Source organism: Mycteria americana, chromosome 7 (assembly GCF_035582795.1).
Source record: "Mycteria americana isolate JAX WOST 10 ecotype Jacksonville Zoo and Gardens chromosome 7, USCA_MyAme_1.0, whole genome shotgun sequence".
Lineage (NCBI taxonomy): Eukaryota > Metazoa > Chordata > Aves > Ciconiiformes > Ciconiidae > Mycteria > Mycteria americana.
Window position 1 is genome coordinate 10003317 of NC_134371.1, and position 25935 is coordinate 10029251.

Genomic DNA, 25935 nt, shown 5'->3' on the forward strand with positions numbered 1-25935 from the left:
CTTCAGTCATAAGCAGAAATGGGAATATTTTAAAGTTCAAATTGATCAGTATAAGGCTTGCTTATTTTGTAAATCAGAAGCTGTTTGAAGTTACAGCGGTCTTTGCAAATTGGTACTCGGGAGGCTGTTTGCAATTTTCTATTAACATGAATGTACTCATTAGCAAACTTTATTAAAAATGGGTTCATTTTCAACCAGTATTCTATGACACGCACACTTTAAAATGCACAACACTGGCTCTGGGGTTTTTTTCTGATTTATGTATCCAATGAATAGTATTATAACAATGTACTGCTGTTACTCTGGTTTGATATTTATTACACAATTACCTTAATTGCAATTACTTTCTGCTGATTAAAAGCACTATTCAAACTTCTAAAAAAGCAGGAATTTTGTAATATCTTTTTTTTTTTTTTTTTAATATGAACTTGATGCTGTACAAGGGCCAGCCTATTTGCAGGCTGGCCAGTGGTTAGAAACAGAAATAGCCACCAAGCAGAGGCAGTGTGGATTGTGAGCCCAACAGCCTTGTTAATATAGGGACAATACCTGTCTATTACCTGGTTACCAGGAGAGTTCACTTTGCTGGCTGTCAATGTACATTGCTACCATGTGAATTAAAAAACTAACTTAGTCCCTAACAGCTTTGGGTGCTGGTATGAAAAGCTGAAAAAAATCACGGGAAAGTCACTTAAGAAAGGTATTTATATCAATATTAGACTGGAAGAAGAACGGAGTTGGACAAGCAGGGGTGTAACATGTCTGTTTGTACCATTAAAGGACAAGCAACCAGACTGTCCTCAGCAGCAGATGAATATGGAAGAAGTTTCATGCTCCCATTTAGACTGATGGCACAGAGAGAAAGCTGCATATTTTCTGGGTGAAGGTGGACACAAATGTACTACCTGTGAAATGCTACCACTTAGTAGTTTAGTTATTAAGCAGGAATATATTGTTGGCATCACCCCAGTTCTGCTTGGTGAGAATTGTATAAAAGTGTATTTCATTCCCTGAAACAGTGAGAACCAAGACAGTTGGGTTTTGTATAGTTCTATTAATAATATAGTGAGCATCAAACAAAAAATATCTTCTGAGAAGTATGAGCTATGGGAATTATATTAATCTCCTGAACTGGAACTGTAGAGGCTTAGAAAGCTTAAATCAAGGGCATCCAAATTTTGCCCAACTGAGGGCTGTGTTGGCATCTTGTCTGGAGCTGGAGGGTTGAATCTCATTGATTATTGCCGGCCTCCTCTTTAACATGGAGCTGCAGCTAATGGAAGCTCAAAACTAGAGAGTAAGACATTCCTGCTACCTGCACTAGAGTTTGGGGTTTTTTGTATTAGAATGACTATGTATACAGCAGAAAGCACTGTTATTCTTCTTTTCACCTCTCAATAGTTTCCATGTTCACTGATTTCAGGATATACTAGGTTGGAATCTAAGATTCAAGCTGGTTTCTTTCTGTCTAATGTGTCAACAACAGGAATAAAGTCTCTGCATGCAAAAATGAGGTGATTTAATCTAACCTGTGCCTGTTGTTTCACTTATAGAACCCACTTCAAATTGTGAAAATTTGGTTCCTAGTGACCAATTCTGACAATGCATAAAGTATCATGTAACAAGTATGTATAATAACAACAATAATAATTTATTAATTTTTATTACAGAGAAGTTTGCTTTAATTTTAAGCATTGCCTTTAGTAGGTTTCTTCCTTTTTCTTCTTGCTGGAGACTTGTAACAGTAATATCATACAAGGTGGTCTTGCAATTGCAATTTACTAGTGCATATATTGAACTACAAAACTCCAGGACTTCTGTATTGAACCTGAGTGTTGTGGTTTAGCCCCAGTCAGCAACTAAGCACCACACAGCCGCTCGCTCACCCTCCCCCCCCAGCGGGATGGGGGAGAGAATCGGAAGACCAGAAGTAAGAAAACTCGTGGGTTGAGATAAGAACAGTTTAATAACTGGAACACAAAAAAAAAAAAAAAGTAACGAGAAGGAAAACAACAAGAGAGTGAGAGAGGAACAAAACCCAGGAAAAAACAAGTGATGCAACCACTCACCACCCGCCGACTGACGCCCAGCCAGTCCCCGAGCAGCAATCGCTGCCCCCCGGCCAACTCCCCCCCAGTTTCTATACTGAGCATGATGCCATATGGTATGGAATAGCCTTTTGGCCAGTTTGGGTCAACTATCCTGGCTGTGCCCCCTCCCAGCTTCTTGTGCACCTGGCAGAGCATGGAAAGCTGAAAAGTCCTTGACCAGTGTAAACATTACTTAGTAACAACTGAAACATCAGTGTGTTACCAATATTATTCTCATGCTAAATCCAAAACACAGCACTATACCCAGCTACTAGGAAGAAAATTAACTCTAATCTAGCCAAAACCAGGATGCTGAGAATTCACAAAGAAACGGTCGTATAAACAGAAGTATCATTTTCTTCCTGGCTCTTTCCAAAAGATAATTTTCCTGCCATTCCATGTTCACCTATTGAGATCTATAAACCCATTTTTTGAACAATGTCCAAAGTGTTTTGTATTCCAATAAGAACAACTAGAGCAACACATTCAGACTGTAGGACAATAGGAAGAGAGTTTCGCTTTCCCATCTCATATCGTCATCTCTACCATAACCTTGGCATGTTTTTTGATAACTTAGGTATGAATTTGTAACTACAAAGCTTTTAGAGCTTTCGGTAATTTTTTTTGGTTTTGGTTACGCACGCACACACACACACACACATATTTCACTTGTGGTACCTATACAAATGTACACTATATCTCAGATTACATCTGTTGAATACATTAGTGAATAACTTTGCTTTACTTAGAACAGTAATTTGGATTCTTCAGGGCTCCAAGAACAATTTTACTGCAGGTAATTAGGAAGCATGTTCTGGTCAAACATTAGAACATGTGTATATGGGTGTTTGATCAATCCACCACTCTACCCCTTGCATTTGTTATTGATTATTTCCAATGATACAATATTTATGTTATATCTTTTACATCAAATGAAAAATACATTTACAATGAATATTACACTGAGGCTTAGATGATGAACAGATATGGCAATAGAGATAGATTCATTGAAGTAATCCCACAGACAATAACTTTCTATTTCTACAAGATTTTCCTCTTTGTTTTTGGTAGGTGAAAAGAAAAGGAGGTGCATATCAAATAGCCATTTAAGATAAAAGGATGATTTGAATGGATGGGTGGGGAAACATTTATTTTATTTGAAATAAAGAAAGTTGCTTTATGTGCAGGTGGATTGCAGAAGGTTTCTCTCTTCTGAAGCCCATCTGGGAAGTTAGTTTAGCTCTATTGATGTTTAAGACTCCTTCTTTCATCACAACCACATGCCAAGACAATAAGTAATTGAACTGCGTGTTTTGCTTTTTTAAAAAGGTGTAATCTCCTTCTGAAGGGTAGAGAGATGTTTAGCAGGATTTTTCTAATTTATCTGTCATCGCACCATGCAGGCGAGATTCCAAGCCTAGACTGCAGTATCTCTTTATCATCTCTTTTTGATGAACACCTGTTTCTCATGTACAAATGTGTATCTGCTGAGATGCAAAATTGAAATAATTTTAACAGTATCGGAATAATTAGGAATCTTTTTTAAAGGTCCACCTGTTCAAAATACTGTTTTGTTTATTTCTACATTACATATAACAGACACACATGTTTAGCAATTATGATTGCATAGGCATCATTTTTCTGTAATATTTTAACCTGAAGATGAAATTATTTGTAACTAAAAAAAAAGATCAGAAGTCTAGAAATGAAAAAAAAAAAAAAGTGTATTTAGGCATAGGTTACAATTTGTGTACTGTCTATAACATAGCTATTAAAAGAATAAATACTATCTTTTAAAATAATAGATATCTGTTCCATGTTTTCAAATTTAGAATGTGAAAACAGACATGACTGTAACTTTATTCACTTTTTTGAGCTAGAACCATTTTACTTACAAGATTAAAATATATCTATTTCATAAAAATCCCTCACAAAAAAGCAAATAGTATAGATTTTTGAAATTATTTGATAAACATGGCTATACATGGGTCCACTTTAAAAACAGAAAAAATAGCTAGAACATTCAAATATATTTTAAACATGGATTCTTCATTCATTAATTTACTTTATAGCTTAAAATGTGAAGAATTATATTTTTGATAATAAGCGGCATCAGAAATTCTAATATTTTTGCTCCTGACTTGTTATACTATTCATTCGAGAACAACGGAACAAGTCTTAAAAATTGAAATTTCAAATTAAAAAAAGTATATTCATATATAAATGCCAAAATACATCCCTTAGTTCATAAGTTATGTCGCTTTATTATAGACGTATCCCTTCATCAGTAGGAGACATTTTGAAGGCTGGTTAAAGACTGTTGTCAGTGATTTATCGCCATCAAGATGGGGTGTATATTTACTGTTACAATGCAATTCTTAAAGTATGTTACTGTTTATATTTCCTAACTTATACTTCAGTTCTCACTTTGAAATTATCTAAACTAGATAAGCATAATTTTTTCAATAGATAATACCTCTTTTAAAATACATGAAGTAAACAAAATATGGTAACTTTAAGGAAGAGAGGAAATCTCATTAATATATTTGTAGCTTTATTCTCACTAGTACTGTTTCTGATTCACTGAGGATATTAGAGAGTAATGTTCACAGACGAGTGGGGACTAGCTGTTGATTCTTAAATAAATTTCCATATCTTTCATATTTTAGTCAAATGATCTCAGTTGAAGAGATTTCCTGCTAATTCCTACTCCTGTCTTGAATACTTTTATTGCTATTGATCTCATGTAACCTTTCATAGAAGGTTATTCCATTGTTTAGTGGAACAATGGAATAAAACTCACTATTAACTATAATGAACTCAAAATGGTAGTTAAGAATTTAGGTTTTGCAAGTTTCCATTATAACACCTTGCCTTCATCTGCTTTAAGCTTGAAAAGCTTCAACCATTTAAGAGATTTTGCTCAACTAGTTTCTGCTCGCAGCCTATGATGTTTTATGGTTTATTTGAAAGTTGAAATAAAATCTCTTCAGCTATTTTGTAGATGGAGGCAGTGGACACAAAATACTTTCTAACCCTTCACAGTGTAAAGGGAAATACAATACTAAGAGTTGGTTTTGACTGGGTTATAAAGGAAGAGGCTGAAGCACGGGCACAATCATCCATAAACGAACACTTTGGCTTAACTTGAGGAAATAACTTAAATAAGGAACAAATTTAAGTTTCAAAGTTTGTTTTGAAGAATGGTTTTTTTCCCATATCCTAAGATGTTTGTAGAGCTTTATGAAGCACTGTGTTGGAACAAGAAAACAAATTTCTCCTCACATGGAACTCTAAACCCTTTCTTGTTTTGAGACATGCTTTTTGGTCCCTGTGTCCTTCAGTTTCATCGCTTCATTTTTTTCCTAAAAGTTATGATTATGAAAAGTTATTTATGTCAAATTAATGAACCATACCTAAACTGGCTACTTTCTGTTTCATACTTTGCATATCTGTCACTCATGTTGCCATAGCAAGCTAATAGTTACAGGACCAGAGTGAAGATGTAACAATGGCAAAGGCTATCAAAAGACTTTATTTTACTTAGGATGGAATAGGAACATTGCTGGAGTAAAGAAAATGTATTATCTCTGTCTTTCCTTCATACTTTGAACCTCTTCTAGTTGTTTACTGTAACAGTACCAAACTGATAGGGTTAAGTTTAAAAAAAAAAAAAAAGGCAGATTCAGTGACACAAGTGTTTTAGCACATTCATCTATTTCACTGAGTTATTTGCTCATAAAAAAATTACAATACTTAAAAATACATATTACAATATTTTTTATTTTTCACTTTTGAAATTACTACATTACCTTTTAAATTTGATTGAATACATTTTAAGAATCTCAAAATCAGAGCAAAATGTATGATATATAATCAAATATTAACATTTTATTTTCATGGTAATGTAAAAATAGTGAAAAAAAAATTTAAGTTTCCAGAAAGCTGGAAAAGAAGTTATTTGTCCAGGTCATGATGCAAGTAATGTAGAGTAGTTGAAAATTATTGAATTAATGAAAACAAATGTGGATATGGTTATAACATGTTTTACAGAAACATGCAGAAAAGGGAGGGCCATTTTTTTTTTTTTTAATGTGTCTATATTCCTTAGTTCATGCTATTCTACATGTTTTAAGCTTTCATTTAAAAATGAATTTCTGTTTTTTTTCCTATTGTAGTGATACAGATGTCACAGTGCAGACAGACACCCTGTCTTGTTGAATTTAGTCTTGCGGAAAGGTGTCTCTAGACAAACAATAACAGCAGCAAAAGTGGGACTGCCATGTTCCTACATCATGTTCTCTACAATAAGCACTTCACAGTCTGGTTGCAACCATTTACAGTCAAACCTAATTAAACACAGGCACGTTTTTCTTTCTACTAAAAGCAAACAACCCATGTATAATGGTTATATTGTTAACTTTAATAAAAAGCTGCAAACTGTGAAGGATGAGATTCCAACAGCAAGGTTAAGTCAGTGATGTATGTACATAGGGTTTTGGATTCAGTGTGTTGTTTAACAGTTCAGCTAGTTAGAAAATAGTAAAAGAATGTTTTGAAAAAAATTTTTTGTTGTTTTTTTACACTTTTCCCCTGCCTTTTTCCCATTTTTACACTTAGGAAATAACTTAGGTAATACAGTGAATGATGCTTTCTTTCCCAAGGAAATCTGACTTATTTGTTGAAACTGAGTACATATGTGTACCTTAAAGCGTATGAGTATGCAGAATTTAGTGGAAAGAAAGGGATTATGTTGAAACATTGACATTTTCTTTCTGAACAGATGAAGAAAAGTTTCAGAAAATGTGGAAGAAGTATATAGCTTCAAACAAGAATTTTTCGGGGGTGAGGGGGGAATCTTAAACACTTCCATTTTAAAATTTTGTATGGTAAAGGCAAGATCTAAACATGAAGCAAACTTGATCATTATTATTGAGGAGACTTTAATGTGGCGCTTATTGATCATAGCCATATATACTTTCCTTGTGTAAGGCTACATGAAATGAGTACATGGATGAAGACACTGGTTTCACTGAATGCGGGATGCAGTCTCACTTGCTCGTCTTTGAGACCAAGCTAGCAATGCCGAGTGAACATTGTCCTTGTTGTTCTTAGGGTCTTCTGTTCCGTAATGTGTTCTGTACTTTCTTCTCCGCTCAGTTCTGATCATTTAAGTAGGATCATTTATCCCATTGGATGCTCAGTCTAGGATGGTTTTGCAACACCGTGTTTCCTCCTGACTTTTTTCTGATTGCTGAAAATCAGCTCATATACATTGATGCACGGAGAGATGCCCATTTAGGGTTATTTTAGGTGGAGGAGTATCTCTTTTTGTTGTGGTCCTATGTGCATAAATTCCACACAATACTTTTCTCATTAGAAATTTATGAAACTAGTTCAAATATAATAACTAAGGGAATTTTTACATCTAACTGGAAGATTTCCTTTCTTACTTACAGGCCATTATAAGTTTGGAACCTGAAATTACTAGTGAAAGTAATCTTCCATTTAAGTGATCCTTTATATGTATTTTGTTGAACACAATATCCCCTTTATTTCTTTTATGTGGGCCATGGAAATTCACTTCTTTTAACCCTTCTGCTTGCTTCTTATTTTCTAGACCTTTGAATAGCATCACTGTCCCTTTCTGTTTCTGATTCAGACATAGTAGAATGTGCCAACCCTCAATCACATGTGTTATTCCAGGTGTACGAGTTAGTGATTCCTGTAAACAATGAAGTGACTGCCCTATATTTCTGTCTTTGTTTCCTTCTCTAATCTTTTCACCCTAACTGTCATGTCATCAGACATATCTATAGAATGTACACTAATTTACCAGACCAATTAAGGTAATCTTCACTTTCTAACCCATGTGAAAATGCAAGGCCCAGCTTCAGTAACACATTCTGTTAGGTTGTAGTTGCTTTAAATATAAGTTATGTTCTTGGGACAGTTATAAGAAGTGTAAGGATCATCAGAAAGCTTACAATGGCTACTAAAAGCTAAAACTTCATTATCAGAAACCTGAAACCTGTTATAAGAATTATTAGTATTTTTATTATATCAGTGTCTGAAGCTCTAGCTACTGGTCCAGACCCTTTTTATTATAACATAAGGTACAAATACAGAAGAAAAAGATAGATCCTGACCTGAAGAACTTACAGTTAAAGTAGAATCATGAACAGAGAGAGAATGAGGGTGTCAGAAGTCTTTCATTAGAGTGATTGAGAAAAATGATGCATTTGGGGAGGTGTCAAAGGGGAGGCATTAAGAGATATTAGAGATACCAGTTGGAGTTAGAAGAATGGTTTAAAGTAGGGAGAAAAAGGCAACCTTGAACTTATTTCTGAGAAAAGCTTTTATAGTAAACCTTTGAGTACTATGAAATTCAGTGGACACTAAGTCTATGCAGTTGAACTAAGGACACTGTCTTTCAGAAGAGTCATCTGCTCATTATTCTTTGCTGAGTTGTTTTTGAGAAGACCAATATTTCAGAGTAGATTAAAATTTTCATTTTTCCATTGCCATACCAAAATATGAATATATACAGAAGATCTTTGTGCTTTCAGTTAGCTCAAATGTTCTATTTAGAATTTTATACATGCTATAGATACCCTGTGTGGATGCTGATCAATCCTGATTTGGATTTTGTACAGTTTTTATTTTGATTCATGGAAGACGCTTTTAATGCATCATTTATAACCTTGTGGCTTTCCGTGTTTCAGTGCTTTTGATGATACTGTAGAGACACTCAGGTGAAAAGGCATAGATACTGTCAACTGATGATTGGAAAGAGCCTAATTGCTTTTTTTTGAGTTATAAAATCCACATCCATCAAGAAAACATATGTAAATATTAAAAGGAAATCTAGTTGTTCATAAACCTTTGGGAAATTGTCATGTTGTTAATTATTATCATATATTGTCAAATGTGGTCATAGTGTTAATTGTCTTAAAGCTTTGGTAATTGTCAGTAGCTTAATGATACTTCAGATTACTGTGATACTTCAGAGTACTTCAGATTACTGTGTCTGTCACATGGGAGGTTGGAGGTACCTCCTGGAGACTCTCCTGAACGTTTGTGTGCCCCTCGTGATTCTTTCCATCTTCTTTTGCTGGCTCCCAGCCCTTCCTGGCCTTCTGGACAACCACAGAGAACCCATGCTTCACCTGGACCTTTTATGCTATTACTTTCTTACAGTGAACAAGGCTGACAGGGTAAATAATAGCAAAAAACCACCTAATAATAAAATAAAGTGTTTTATTTGTTGGTGATCAGAACCTAAGTTAACAGAACATTTTGCCCAAGCATTTTTTATAGGTCTTATTGTTTATAGACACCTTTGTAAACTTGTATTTAACTGATGGTGCTTTGAATAAGAAGGTTCACTTCTTTACCTGCTTCTAGCAGATGATAAAGGAAAGGAACATAAAATTTTTTTTTATAAATTTTCTTTAACCATTTTGTTGCTCGGTAGACCTTTGGCTGTCTTCCACATATCCCCTGTTCTCTGGGGACTGAAAGAGGAGGCTGCAATTGGTTTCCCCTATCTGCACTCATGCAGCCTTTTTTCATGGGTCACAGATTTGTTAATCTGGGTCCGACAGGTCAAAAGGAACAAAGAGCGGGTGTTTGGCCTGGGACTTAAGCAGCCTACCTGCTTTAAACTGAACAAAAGATTAAGTACTCTAGTAAACTTATTTCTCCATCTTTTTTAAAAAGCTATGTAGAAAAGAGTGGAAGAAGTACAGATGGCTATTGTAGGTTATTAATGATATGTGAAAATGGCTGGTTGATTCCCTGCCCCTTTTTTTTCCCCCAACAGAAAACTCGAATCTCAGCAAAATGAAATATATTGCAGAAAATATCAGTCTTCCTCTTTCTAGAAAAATTGTTAAAAAGGTGTCAGTGATTTTTCTTTTTCAGTTTTCAAATCAAAATTGACTTTTTTTTTCTAGAAACATGAAGTAAATAATTTATCCAGTACTGCTTACAGTTGCATGTTCTTTAATAGTGCAAAAAGATGGGCTGCAGAGAGAGGCAGAATAAGACAGTAGTTCATGCTGTGAAAGACAATTAGGGAGGAACCTATGCTGGATGCATAATCAGTTACTCAGTAAGGTGAAAGGCCAGGAGAAGGCCTCCAGCAGAGAGGCCACTAGTGGTACGAGGTGTGAGGGAGTCCAAAAAGAAGTCCCCCTTGCGTAGAGGTAGGTTACATGGCTTGAGATAATCTGTCAGAAATCCATCACAGATGAAGATATGCTGAAGAAGTCAGCTTTTGTAAAAGAGAAGAGGAAATGAAGGTGCAGAAAAACACCTTAAATATTATCGCCTTTCTGCAGTGGAAGAACGAGGGGGTATTCCCAGCGTTTGCGAGCTCCAGTCAACCAGGTCTGGCGTCTTTGGTTTTGTAAGTCAGGAGAAAGCGAGAGTAGGCTCAGCCAGTCTAGTGCCTGCAAATGTACAGAGAAAAAAAAGTGGCATGACAGATTGTTACTGATTTGAATACGGTGAATACTGTATGTCATGTTCCCTATCCAAACCAAATCATCCATTACTTGGGCAATGATAATGGAAGATCTTCTTGACTTAAGACTGAGTGCTAACTGAATAAAATTTGGAGACTTGGCTCTGTATTAGGAGAAAAATATAATAAAGCAGGGAATTAACTTGTTTAGTTTGATCTTATTTCTGATACAGTCACTGCAGTATGTATTAAGTCTTAGCAGAATCAAAAAGCATTTTAGAACTGAGTCTACACAAGAATTTTCCTACTATGAAAACTTGCTTGACTGAACAAGTTAAGATTATTCAGTATGTGGGTTCCTATCTGTTACATACTGACAGGTATCTTTATTACCGGAACAAGCTAAATGTTTTCTACAAGTCAAAAGTATGAAAACTACCCAGATTTCTGGTAAATACTGTCAGAAAATAATTACACATCACATTGTGTGGTACACTAGTTAAACACTTCTGTTTACTGGGATCATATCCAGTGATTTGAAAGATTAAATCTGATTTTTAAAACTTTCTAGAATAAAATGCGTGGATCCAAACACTCCTGCTTTGAGATAACAGGATGACATGTGAACTATTTATTCAGTTTCAGTTTTTTGCAAGTACCCAGTAGAATTATGGATTACTTTTATTCTGATGATTTGAATATAGATAAGACAAAACACCCCAACCATGTAATGTCTAACTTTTTCTTCCCTATCTCTACTGCATTAAAGTAGCAGGTCAAATTAGAGAATCTATACCTAAACCTTTCCAGTGCTGAAATGCAAACCTGGGACTACTTGAATTGTCGCTAGGATTCTGCCTGGCTTTTTGGGCATCCCTAATTTACACATACTGTGTTGGTTAGAGCTAACGATCTACTTCTAAGTGAACTTTTTGGAATCCCAGAAGCATCTGGGCTATTGCACTACTCCAACCACTGTAGCATATCTTTTGGGTGCTACTGTGACTTAAATAATAATGATACTGACATTTTGCAGCCCAAGTAGCTTGAACTCATCTTGAAGTGTAAGCTGAAACAAGGTCAGAGCGATCCGAAGACTCAGTAGGATATGGCAGATTTTGGTCATAGTATTGTGGGAAACGGTTCCAGTTTAAACAAAACAAAGCAAAACAAATCCTCTAAAGCTAGAGAAATAATCATTAACTCTTTTGTGATACAGGATTTCTTTGGTTCAGAAGATATCATCTTCTATTATCCCTGCCTTAGGGTTTCAAGAGGGCAGAAATACACATGGTACTTGCTCTGCCACCTTAAACTTTGACTGAGGGAGGCAAGGGAAATGCTTAGAGCAGAGTCATGGGAGGGCAAGATTTTAAATAAAAATTGCATTGCAACACAATGCAACTCTTCAGGAGTACGTATCCTGTACAATACAATCCCTGTCCCTGAAATCTTCAAGGTGACCTCCCACTTGTGTTGAAAAAAAGTCTTTGGGAGGGACCACCCGGCTAGGAACTGGAGCTGTAAGTGTTGCCTTGTAGGTCTAGTAGAGTTCAGGAATGTCCCTGTTTAGATTGCTTTGTATTTTTTGTTTTAATTGTTCTCTTGGCTCTGAATGAAAAAATGAACAATAATAGAGCTGTGTGAGATTGAAATATATGAATCCATAATAATTTCCCTCGGCTTTCAGGAAAGCTAAAGAGTAAATATCAAACTGCTCAGCATTAGTGATCTCTAAGTCTTCTGTCTCTTCTGACCCTTTTTAATTCTAGTCTTACATTGTAGGTGCCACATTGCTACAAAGCAGCATTTAAAGTGATCTGAGAGCTATTGTGGTGTTTTTGGGTCATCAGCTAGAGAGCTACTTTTAGGCCAGCAATTGTTCATTCTCCCTTTCTGTCTCCCAATTTGCTTTCATTTTTGCACATATTTTTGTGTCTTTTGTACAGTAGGTTTGTTCAAGGTTTATAGCTAGTTATCTTCTCATTTGCTCTCATTATTTCAAACTTAAATAAAAATTAAGAACAGGACGATAAACAAAAATAAACCACTTCTGTTGTGAAAGTAACCCAGGAAAACTTGTTTCACTGGTTCAGGTTATAATAGAAACTAATATTTTAATCTTATTAATGATAAACCCTCTATAGTGCTTTATGGTAATTTTTGTGTGGATAAGTTAAAAACAAAGGTGAACAGCTTAAGTCTAAACATTTCCTGCAGTCATGCTAATGACAGACTTCCTGTTATAGTTTAGGGTATTTGCAGAGCGAATAGACTAATGGCAAACATGCCTCTTGAAATCTAAGCTCTCTTCTGAAAATGCGTTAGCATTGGCATCTCCTCAATTTAAATACTATGCATTCTGCTGTATTTTCTGCATTTAAAGAAAGTCAGATTCTCTTCCCCCCTGCCTTCAATGCAGTCAGCATCTCTTTAATTTTTTCCAATAATATTGCAGTACTTCAGTACTCATTTTAAAGATAGATGGATTTTTTCTCATAAAGAAGAACATTGTGGGGTAAAAAAACCCGCTGGATGTGATTTCAAAAAATGTCAAAATATGTCAAATGCAGAAACCACTCAAGGGTTTCATTAACTGAAGCTTTGGTGATAAGTGTCATCTTGTCAAAGACCCACCCATCTCTCCCAATACATTACCAAATGTACTAATTTCCTTGCTGAGCTTGATGTTTATTGTATAGCTGAAATTGAAAATGGTCGGTAATGGAGTGAGCTTCAATCCAAGACCAATTCTGAATCTAAATTACTTGCTTCTTTCAATAGCATTGACAGAGGAGAGCTTTGTGCACCTTGTACCTAATCAACCCTTACTGTGACCCTAAATTCAGCAGTCTTCAGAGATTAATAATAAAATCCTCAGTTCAAACAAGTATTTGCCCTGAACAAGTTGCCCATTTCTTATGCTGAAAATGAAAGAATGTGACATTTTTTTAAAGCTCTGCATGTTGTGGACCCTCACTAATTTTTGATCTTTGACCTAAGGAGGCAGTTTTATGAATAGAAATCCCATGTAGACCTGAGGTATGTGTTCTTAAAGAAAACATCTTTTTTTGAAGGAATAATTTTAAATTTATTCTGGTTTAAAATAGAAATTAAATGATAATGTCTCTTTACAGGTGTGAAATAAATGCTGGAGGATATTTTTGTCCAAAACAAAGTCTCCTTCTATAGAAGCACAAATAATTAAGAGTGATACATTAAGAAAATGATAGGGAATTTAATTTTATTTCTTTTATAGGTTATAAACCCTTTTCAAGCTAGTGATTTACCCAGTTTCAAAAGTTTTCACTGGGTTACAAAAGTGTGAGAGCTGTTGTATCTTGGACTTTGCTTTAGCTATCCCACAGATGGTACAGGTCATTGTACAGAGTACTTGGTTGCTAATTCAGAAGCTGAACCTAAATATTTTGAGACAAAGGGGGAAAGTTGTCTCTACTGAAATCAACAGGAAAAAGTCCTAACCGGAAAAGGAAAACGATGATCCAAACTGATGGGGCAGAATGAAATTTCCTTTTGTTTAGCGACATCCAATTTGAGTGCAGGAGACCATGATATGGTCTTTAGTATTTGGAAAATGCAGGCTGCAGGCAGCTTAGGAAGCAGAGTTTTCTGGCTGCTTCAGGTGAAATCTGAGAGTATGATGAAAGGGAGAGCTAGATGATGTTGCAGTACAGTTAAGTACACTGGCTTCCTTCAGTAGAGGGCACTAGTGAGGTATGTGACATAGTCATTAGTATTTATCTACTAATTTGGTGGGGAAAAAAAAAAGTGAAATTTGAGAGATGAACTGCTCCTTATATAACTATCTGCTTGCATCAGCTGGTGGATTTGTCAGTGAAGCTGTGTAGAAGCAGGTCGTTCAGCTTACGTTTTGCAGAGTCCTTCATTTTTCCCAGCATGTTTTTTCCACCCCGCGTTTTCTTTGTGGCCCTTGGCCGCAATGTCCCTCCTGCAGCGAGCAGGCCCCTGCCCATCTCTCTTGGAGTGGTTGGTTGGAGTGGAGCAGCTGAGTTATGACGCACAGTCCCAATTGCTTTGGAGATCAGAAAGAGCTAGTTTCAATGAGATCACACATCATGAACCCAGTGAACCACATCGAATGGATTTTTGCTGTAAAACCAAAGCAATAATAATATATTGTAGCTGAAGCTAGTTAGCATGGTTAGGATGTGTTAACATTCTTTCACACTAGAACTAATGATGGGGGACTCTAAATGTTTTGGATAAGCAACAGTAAGCGTATACAGAAGTTCCTCTGTGTCCTGGATCGTCCTTTTTATTATGAGTCTTATCAAGACCTTGGAAAAAGTCACAGGCTTTTGTTCCCTGACTTTCATGTTGGGATGCATTGAGGGGAAGGTTTGGTTACACTGGGTTGAAGACACCACTGACCTGTTATCTAGAAACCCAATGAGTGGATCACATTACTGATCGGTCCCCCCCACCCTTGTAATTTGTATTCACAGTTTTGGGCCCTATTTCTTTAATTTATATTGATATAAACCAGATTTAAATCTGTCCATCATAGTTATTCCACTGTTACGTCTAGTGTAAACGTTCAGTAACACTAAACTTTGTCACTGTCAAATGGTGCAGCACACAGAGACACAGCCTCTGCAGTGAGTCGCTTACATCCATGCAGAGTGGCTGCAGAATACTACTGAATCAGAATCGCTACTTGGCAACGCTTATGACAGTGTCTTTCTTGCACTTTGCAAAGATTTAAATGAGTAAAGAGAAGATGATGGACAAATAGGCAAAACTTGCTACATGCTGAGGATCTCAGATTATGGGGAAATTTTTAAGATCATCTTGCATATTCATTTCAATAAAGAGAAGAGGTTGTTTTCCTGCACATAACAGCGAGCATAGAAATAAACATGCCTGCTTATCATTCATTTATCTTATCTGTAAAATGGGAACTTGTTTCCTGGGCAGAATTAAACAATTCCTTAATGTTTATAAAACACTATTGGTGAGAGTAAATGGCAGCTATAAAATTCTGAATAGTTGTGTTTGTTAATAATCAAGTACAGCAGTCTTGTCTCTTGCACTGCTCTTCACTGCATCTCAGAACTTTAGTCTCAATATTATGCTCACAGTCCATTGAAATAGTTTATGATAAAAGCCAATACATTAGTTGCACTGAAAATAATAAATGGCATGGCTTCATATTCTTTCTGATGTACTGCTCCCATACCGGAGCACTAATAATCTGGAGTAATTTCTGAGAAAGCATCAACACTTGCATCATTTCTGCTCAGAATTATGTGCATAACCAGTGTGGTTATTGATTTAGGGCACTAGGCTGCACTTACCCTGGGTGCTTATTGGCTGAAAAAAGGGGTTGTGTAATTATTCTTCTGTCCTAAAAACAGATTCTAACAGAAAACCAACTTCTTTCTATACTTCGAGGGCTATTTGTTGAATATTTAGTGAAGTGCTGCCACATTTCTTTTTGATGAAACTGCAGAGCACTTTATACTAATCTACCTTATCTCATCATGCACTGGAATCCCCTGACCTCTCAGCTTTTTTCTCCAGAATTACTGTTGCCTCTTTCATTCCCTGCATTCCTATTGCTCTTTTGAGTGATAGTTATTTAGGTAATCCATGCCTTCCTCATATTGTTTCTGTACAACTGTTGTTTATGAGACTGAACCTTATAAACTGGTGTAGATCACTGACACAGCTGAACTCATCTTGTAATAAACCTCCCACATATTGTATCCATATTCTAATCAGATATTACTTCTTTCATTAACATCTTAATTAATACTTTGCTGGCCATAACTCAAATATCATGTGATTATTACTTGCTTGCTTAGTAACTAATGGCTATATCTGACAAACACTTCAAGTACTTTGTTGGCCCTAGTAGAAGGGCAGTTGGGTGTGGGCTTTTTTCTCTTATCTAAGCCAGATATGATTTGAGGCTTAATTCACCTTTTACAGGGTGCTTTGAGAACTTATAATTCCATTTAATCTATGTATGCTTGTGTATGTGTGTTTGGACACAAGTGTCCTTCAGTGCTCAAAGTTGTTGGATTTTTTGTTTATCTTAGCAGTAACTATAGGGTAAGCTCATAGCTCCAAACTCAGTTCCTGTGGAAAACATAAATGCGTGTATGGACATAAATGTATATCCTGTTTTCCTGTATTGCTTGATTGAACCTGAGGTGCATTTTCTTGTGAACTGCTCCTTTGTGCTTATTCCTTATCTTTTCATCTTTCACTCATGGGACAGTATCTTTGAAGGTGTTCCCAGAAGATGTAAACTTTTCCCTCTATTTCAATTGCTTTTGGAGAAAGACACTAGTGTTTCATTCAGCTTGGAATGAGAGCACCTTTGAGCTGGGTACCAAATATAGTTTCCAATGTTACTGCATCAATTTTGCCTTTTGGATTTTCCCAGCTATTTGATTTCAATCACTAATGAAGTTTGTAGGAAAAGATGTTCCTCCTCTTAGCTCACTTAGACATCTTATGGAAAGAGGACCTCTGATGACTACTGCATACATCCATGTGAAGTCTGAGCCATGCAGAATGCATTTTAAGCATTCCTCTCACAGGTGAAGGGCTTTATAGCTAGGTGTTGACAGGTCTTCCCAAAATGCTCTGCAGTAAAGGAAAAATAGTTACAAGATCTTTTGGGAGCAGTCTGTAGAACTGATAATTCTTATACCAATTTCACTGATGACAGTTGATTTCCAACCATGATATGTTAGCAGATGGCCTAAGGACTGATGAAGCCCAAGTGGAAGATTTTGAATCATCTTCTCTTTCAGGTACCAGGATTAATTTCTTTGCTGTGGGCAGTAGCCAGAAATTCCAGTCTTTCTGCTCTGAGGCTGGTCTGGCTCTAGGATTTTTGTTAGATGTATTCCTTGTCTTTGGACCAGTTTGCGAAAAGTATGCCTTGATTTCATTGATTCCCACCCCAGTGTACTTATGGATCCTCTTATGGCAGCATGTTGCCAAGGTACTGATGCTTATCAAGCCGTGGCTGAGATATGGCCAAGGAATCATCAGATCCTGCTCTATTTGTGAGTGCAGTTACTGTGGAGCCTGCTTACTGGTTTAGATCTGCTTTTTCAACAGTCGGCTTGGTTCCTTACATGAATCTTAACCACTTCATTTCATGGCTTCAGGGTTGGATGGTTTCCAGCAATAGTCCATGAGTGCTTACTTCTGGTCAGATAAGTCCTACTCAATAGTAGGAACCAGGCATTATACAGTTGAGTGTCCTGATTGCTTTTCTCCCTTGAAGATTTTTTTCCCATTATTGTGGATTGTTTTCTAGACTTGAGGAATGGCATTTTTTTTCTTCTATATTTTTTAACATGTATTTGGAATTCATTTCCACCTCTTTCAGTCTCCTATAAACAGGTGCTGCTTTTTTTCTACCCTGCTTCCCTGAGAGTTTTATTGAGCCCAGATGTGATCTTTGGTCCCAGCTGGAAACCTGTTCTTCAGTGGGATCGCAGGCTTTTTGAGGATTATCATTTTGCCAGGAAGATGGGAGATGGGTCAGACCCTTACAGATAATTCTCCTTATGCACCTCTTTTCCCAATAGAACCAGCCTTACCCAAGGCAGTCTCTGAATTCTGTGTAAGACACTTGTAGCATGAATGTGTCACATAAGATACAACTTCTATTAGTGGTATCCCTTTTCTTGTGTACTGAACTAAAATTTCTGTTCAGCGCAACATTGCATACAGTAAGCAATTTATTAAAATCTTCCATTAAAGTGTTCTATATATCATTTTACAGGCTATAAGAGGTGGCAATAATAAAACTAATTTTCATGCTGTCTAATCAGTTAGCAAACCATCACCATAGATTTTGCTATCCAATAATTGATTGTCGCATCAGTTATTCATCTGAGCTGAAGATATAGCTGGCTAATAGATGTCATAGTCAATTTTCCAGCATAAAGCTCATAACAAAAGTGGTTATCTGTTAGCATACAATAGGAAACAGAGGTACTGAGCTAGATTCATCAAACTCACAACAAATTTAGAGAGACTGAAAAACTTGCAAGATATACTGTGTCTTTTCCCCAAATGTTATGGGATTATGGAAAGTAAGAGAGAGATCTTTGGGTTAGTAGTGCCTAGATTTTGGAATTATTTACCCTTATTTCTTAGCTACGTGTGTTGGAGGATTTGTCATCTGGGCATTTTAGCTGCATATTTGCTGTGTAATTTGAGGGTTTCAAGATGTGGGTAGTGCTACTGTAATGGTGGGCAGGTGTGATGGGAGTATATAAAGGCTTCAAGGAATCCTGTAATTTAGAAAAAAAAATCTTTATGCCACACCTAAGTATTTGGGGAACCTTGTTTTAATTTATCTGTTGCGTATTTTTGTTTTCATATTTTCAAAGTGAACTGGTTCTAATTTTTGTAACTTTTATATATATTTTAGTTTTTACCTATTATGTTTTATCCCATGCTAATACACCAAAAAGTGAAGTAGAAAAGAATGAACACAGAACATGTATATCTTTTTAAAGTTCTGAATGTAAATAGATGGTCTATGTGCTCCCTGTTCATTGCAATAAGCAGTTAGTCATCCTGAGAGTTCATGGCTATCGATAAAATTGAGTGGTTAGCAGCTTATCAGTTTGAGTAAATGGTTCACTTCCACCCTTAAACCTCCCTGCCAATGTATTAGTGTTCAGTCTTGATACCAGCAAAATGATGAAGCTGTTGGAAGGGGGCGGAGGAGAGGGAAGAGGTAGGAAGCTATCAAAAACAGAGCAGAACTTCAGCTACTCTTACAAACTACAGAGAGATGCCGAGAGGGTTAAAAGTCCAGAAAGACCTGCAGAAATTGTTTGTAGTCTTTAGCTGTTTTTATTAGGGAAGTACTGATGTCTAAACTGTGGTTGGAGCCTGATTATACTACCCACTGTATAAAACCAGAAGAGATGTCCCCACCCCCAAAGAATTTATACTCTCAATAGGCAGTCAAATAAAAGAGTGGGAGAACAGAGGAGGTGATTTGCCAAAATCATACTGGAGGTTATTAACAGAGCTGGGATAAAATTGGGAGTCCCGATGCAAAGTTTATGCCATAATCAATGTTGTTTTACTTGACTGACCAGGTGAATATAATAAATTTAATCTGCTATACACCTTGATGTATCGGGGCTCCCTATGACCATTATCAAGAACGCTGTGTAGATAACACTGTCAATGGTAAAGTACTGTTAGCTAAAGGTAAAAGTGCTTTTTAAGGAGATGATTGCTTAATTCACTTAAATTATATCAATTTTCCCTGCTTCTCATTTTCAGATTAATTAAAAATAATTTTGTTGGATTCTAGGAGATGTTTTTGGATCTCACCTAAAGTAAATTGAGACAAAGTTGCATGTCACTCTTGCTAGAGGTAACATTATTTACTGTTCCAGGCAGAAAGACACAAAGATGGATTTAAACCTGTGCCTTGGAGTTGTCTTGCTTTTTTCTCTCTGTTGGACCCCTAGTATTGATTGAACACATTTATTTCTAGGGCTTAAAATGAAAATTTCCTGAATAAATAGAAACAGCGGTAACTACATTTTGTGGCATTTATGGATATTTACAGCTGTTTGGTTAATAGTAGTGTTTACAGGTACTGTCAGACGCTTTACTGATTAAAAAGCCTGAATACTTTAACAAAAGATCACAAAATAAAAAGTAACTTGGAATATGTTCTTATGAGAGCATGTGTATGCACTTTTGTGACAATGCTTCAGTGGGGAATAATTCAGACAGTGATGAATGTTAAGAGTTGGACTTGTAAAGTTCTATTAATGTTGCTGTTAATCTATCACTGAAAATAACTTTCAAAGTATTTGGGCGGTGTTGGATTTTTTTTTTTATGCTATATCTGCCCTTGGTATGTTAAAGTGTTACATCCTCAGCAGATATGAATTAACATCGCTCTATTAACATTAAAATAACAATGATGACTTACTGAGGATCAGCATTTAGATTTCATTTAAGCATTTTTAGGATTTTAGACTTTATCTTTTAGATACAATCATGCAGCAGATACAAAACTAAAGGCATTGTTAAGGTGAGTCAAAGGTACATGTCTTTGTGGCCTTGTGTGTGTAATTCCTCACATGGGTATTTTCATAGTTTTTCATTCTGCTTCTCCTTGCATTTAACTGATTACACCAAAGAATGACAGAGCAGTCTTGACTCTGTTGGGTAGATATTCTGGCCAAGCAGATCTGTCCAAGCAGTTTGCCACACGCTCATCGCTGTCCTTTCCGGAGAGCAGTACAGAAATAAAAATATATATTTGTTTGTGTGCATATTCTGTATTCATTTTAGTTGTCTTGATCTGGTACAAAAACATGCTAGATTACATTCATGGATTTGTAGAAATCATTAGGAAGAGCACAAAGACTTGCAGATAAATACGGGAATATTGGAAATCATGAACTGAACTTATCCGTAGCAAAGAATTGAAAGGGAATGCATTGAAGTCTCCAAAGTGGAATCCCTCACCTTGAATCACAAGGGTAACCAATGACTGAGAAACAAGATAAATGGAATAGAAAATGCATCCTGGAATAAACAGCTGGGGAAAACCGGAGTCCTTGAAAACAAATACTTTATTGATTTATCTTATCTTTTGGCAATAAAACTTGCCTGGTGTCCCCCGTGTTCTCTTTGTAACAAGACTACAAAAATAATCTCAGTATGCCAGCATTGTGCGTGGGATCAGTATTAAGACATGACAAAAAATGAAGTGATATCTTGAAATGAAAATAATTTCTCTTACTCTTCACCACACTGTGCAGAAGCCATGTTAAAAGTTTGCACCAGTCCACGTTAAATCCTACAAATGCTGCTTGGATTCCCTTCGATGCCACTGATTGTCATACAAGCCTCTTCTATGGACACAGGTTATCTACCTGAAGAGTGGGGAGGCATGGGCATCAAAAAAGAGCTCCTGTAAGAGGAAGCTTTCAAACAGCCGGAATAAAGATGACATCAGGGGACACAGGTGTGGCATTGCAGCACCCTGGGCTTTGATGCAAGTTGTCTTCCTCTTCCACTGGTGCTGTGGGATCAACAGCATTTCTGAATCTGTTCCAAAACATCTTCTGGTTCTTCCAATGGGACAATCTCTGAGAACATTTCAGAGACTTTATCTCATTTTATCTCCTCTTGAGTTTTACTATAGTTTTGTCAAAGGAGGTGATACTTCATACTCGCATGGTACGCTGTAAAATCGGCATGTAAAAAGTGCGGATTGTCTTTAGATATTTGTTACCAAATGTCAGAGAGAAAGTGCTGTAAATCAAACGGCATGAGGGAGGTGAATCAGACCTTTATATGCAGGGGATATCCAGGAGCTCTACTGACAGGAATTAGTCTTTATTCCAGCAGACGTTATTAGAGGGAACCTAAAATATTATACTCACAAGAGAGAAAATTGGCTTCTGGTGTTTCATGGCCTTATTTAGTCTCACTGAGAGAAATTATGTGAAAATTTAATGCTCTTGCCTTATTAGGACCTTTTCTTTAGTCAGAGGTGAGATCCAAACCTCCTGCAACTAGGGATGTTGGTGGGGAATAAGTTCCATTCCTTGAATTTGGTTTTAAATATGCTCCTGCAGAAAGGACCAGTAGAGTAGGATCTACTGAGCATCAGGAGGATGAGTGAGAATTGGCTGATCAGAGGTATGCTGATTATACTCTCCCAACCTGTCTGTCCATTGCTGGCTCAGCAGAAATATCAGATTTTCATCCATCCCTTTTACTTAATTCATCTGATAGAATTGACCGGAAAAACTTGTTAATTCAGGAGAAATGTAACATGTCAGGATAAATTCTGGGAACCTATGCTTGATGAATCCCCAAAAGCTAAGTGCCAAATAATTGTACAAGTTTATAACTGACTTTTACCTAAATCAGTTTTCTGGCTGTGATTTCCAGACTTCATTCACATTAAACAAAGCAAATTTACATGGGAGAAGTACTGCAAAATCTTACCTAATTACTTAAATAAGGTCAGAATTTTGAAAGTCAGACAGTTTTCTTATGTGCTTTGCAAATAATAATTCGATCATAGTGAAGTTGGTTGGATTATGTATAGAAAAGTGTAAACCAATATTTCTCTTCTGTTGCAGGATCAAGTCATATTCCACAGGGCAAAGGTGACTTACATGGTGTGATCTAGACTCATTCTTATTAGAGAATTTTCTCCAAGTTTTGAGCTCCGCTCTCACATTCACAAAACACTAGCACATAGTACACTGTTCAGCTGCTCAATTTGGTAAAGCAGTGCCCTGCTTGCTGATTAAATAGCATGCCATTGTCAGCTTGCTTAGATGAGAAACTATCATGGAATGCTTTCACACTGTTTCGTAGGTGGGACTGCTTAGAAGCCATTCAAAGAAGGAATGAAAGTTACCTATAACTACATTTTTTCTCAAAATGGATTCTACATGTTCACACTCCCTATCAATCTTCCCTTCAAATTCTTAATTTCATTCTTGTACTTGGGTAGGCAGCACAATTTTAAGTTGATGAGTGTCACATCCCCTATATATTCTTGGATTCAAAACACCCAGGGATGAGGAGGAGAAGGGCAGAACTCCAAGGCACTGCAGCACATGCTGCTATGAGAGAAGCCAATGTCAGAGAATCAGCTGGCACGGATCCCACAAATGCTGTTGTGCAGAGTGATTAATCTTAATTTTATTCTGCAAAAATGGGGCTTGTTAAGTTCTAAAGTACGTTTTATGTAAACCTTTTCTATTTTGTAGACTCTACTTTGATTTAACAAATGTTGCTTTAATGAAGTTCTGGACAGTTAGGGATTCTAAGGTTCTGTGAAACTGTGTGGAATCAAGTGTGTTTGTTCAAAAAGTCGATTATTGTCTTTTGAACAAATTTATCTTGGAGATTGATAGGTAGTTGCTTGGTTTTTAGAAGTAATATATCATAGCATTATGAAGTTGCACATCAACAAAAGGACTGTATAAAGAAGATATTAAAATACACAATGCATTTACCATGAACGTGATAACCTTATTGTTACTGGAGCTACTGATTAATTCTCACATCAGGGAAATATTGATATACAGCTGCCTGTTAATTTTGCTCAGCTATCGTTATACCATGCGTCAATCTCCGTACTGAAAACCACAAAAAAAACTGGGGGCGGGGGTGGGCGGAGATGAGGAATACAGGTTAAGAACCCATAAAGCCTGCATTTACAATGCAGTGAGTTAAAAGTTGTGGGACCTACGTCATTCTCATGTCCTAATTTAGACAGCGTCATTTACAGTATATCAGAATGTCATATTACCCCATAAAGGTATACAGTGAAAGCAGAAAATCTGAGTAATAGCATAAGTCCATAAAATGAAAAGTGCCTTAAGGCACGCCGTGGTGCTACCCCAGTCTACAACCACTGCATGCTTGTCCACTGTCTTAAAACATCTTTTAACTTGCACTTATTTCATGGTTCAGAAGGGCTCCAATCTATCCCAGGGGATAAGTATCCTGGGGGCGATGTCGTGAACATGCTCCTCTTTATCAACTCACTTTACACTGCTAACTGGCAAGAGGGAGAATGTATGGTATTAATTAATTCCATCACTTTTATACTCCAGGGAATTATACTAACCTGATACTTCTGGGAATAGATGTGTCTTGGTATAAAGCCACGTTGCGTCAGGTGTGCCTTGCAAAGTGGTCACGTTCAAAGAGAATCTATCCCAGTAATACAATATGTTCTAGTGCTTATAGCCACCTAAAAAACAATGTGCTGTGGTGAACACACATCTTTCTGGTGTTAAACTCTTTGCTTTTAGTTTAATATACAGTTGTAAAATCAAGACATTAATCAAAATCTTAAGTGCTAAATCTTTTATTTTTCAGGACATGGTAATACAATTTTTGGAGTAACTGGTTAAGCTCTAGTTTGTAAAACTCTTAACACTAGATCCTTAGCACATGCAAGCTACTACAGCTCCTCTGACTTGAGTGGAGCTAAGCTCATGTGCCTCGGCTATCAATGTAACACTATTCAATTGAGTAAATAAATTTTTCCATGTTTAAAATCTATAACATCTCTTAAAAAAACCCAGCATTCTGTTTAAATGATCCAAACTACACCAAATCTCAGTGTACAAATGAGAAAGTTCCCTGTTTATTTCTGTATATTGTTTCAACAACATTGCCACAATTGGGGAGAAAGAAAAAAAAAATTGAAAATAAAAATATAACAATCATGGTGAATGTAGTATGCATACAGAATATGCATATTTTAAAGTACTGCTTTTGTAAACATTGCTGGTTGGGAATTAATGTTATGCTTCTTAATGCTAGTCCACACTGTTTCAGTTCTAACAACAAATTGAATGAGATTTTTATGAAAAAAGAAGGAAGGTTTACCCAGCTCACATCTTGGAGGTTACAGTATGTTTAAACAGATATATTTTCTTTTAGTCTAACCTTGTCTGGAAGATATAGGAAAACTAATTTGCCTTATTTACATATGGCACAATCTATCCAGTATTCAAGGGTTTGTCAGAAACAGGAACATTGTGCATTTCCATGGTAACAGATGGCATGCTGACAGTATCTGGCTCGTTGCAGCTTCGTCTAGGCAGGCCAGCAATTAATCAGCCATCTACATGCACAAAATTCTTTGTGAGTGAATGGCACTGCTCCTCTGTAGTGCTGCCTGTGCTTTTACAATTTTTGTATTCCTGCAGGGCGAAGTACTTTTTTGTCTCTTATGCTCATTTTCTGTAGCTTCCAAAAAAAACCCCAATAAAGAATATGAAAATGGAAACAAGTCTGCAAGTAATTTAGAAAAGACATTATTTCTTCAGCGTATAAGATGTATGGGGATCTTGTTTTTATTACATTGCTTTCCTTGTTTCCTCTCCCTCCCTACTTTTCATAGGCTCTCTATGCCATGTGTTTCCTTCAACCTATTTGACATAGACAAGGTTTTTGCAAACAGATAACTCTCCAAAGGTGTGCAGAAAGGGAGTTGTCATCTGCATGGCTGGTCCAGGGCTTTTATGCCAATAAGGAGTGCTGTGGTTAAAGCAAGCCTTGAGCAACATGCTAAAAGCCCCTCGTTGCCTGTTTAAATGGCATCTTATATCTCACTGTTTCCGGCTGGCAGCTGCGTTGCATCATCAGGGTTGGGGAATTGACCATTGGTCACCAAGTGACCAATCTTCTTCATAATTAATGCAAGACTTAATTTATCAGAGATCTTTCTCTGCCCCTGTTCGAATGTGCTGTGGGAGAAAATAAGCTCCTCAGGATGTTTTCTCGCTCCTCGGGTATCTGCCTAAGGCAGAGCTGGGTTAGAGCTTT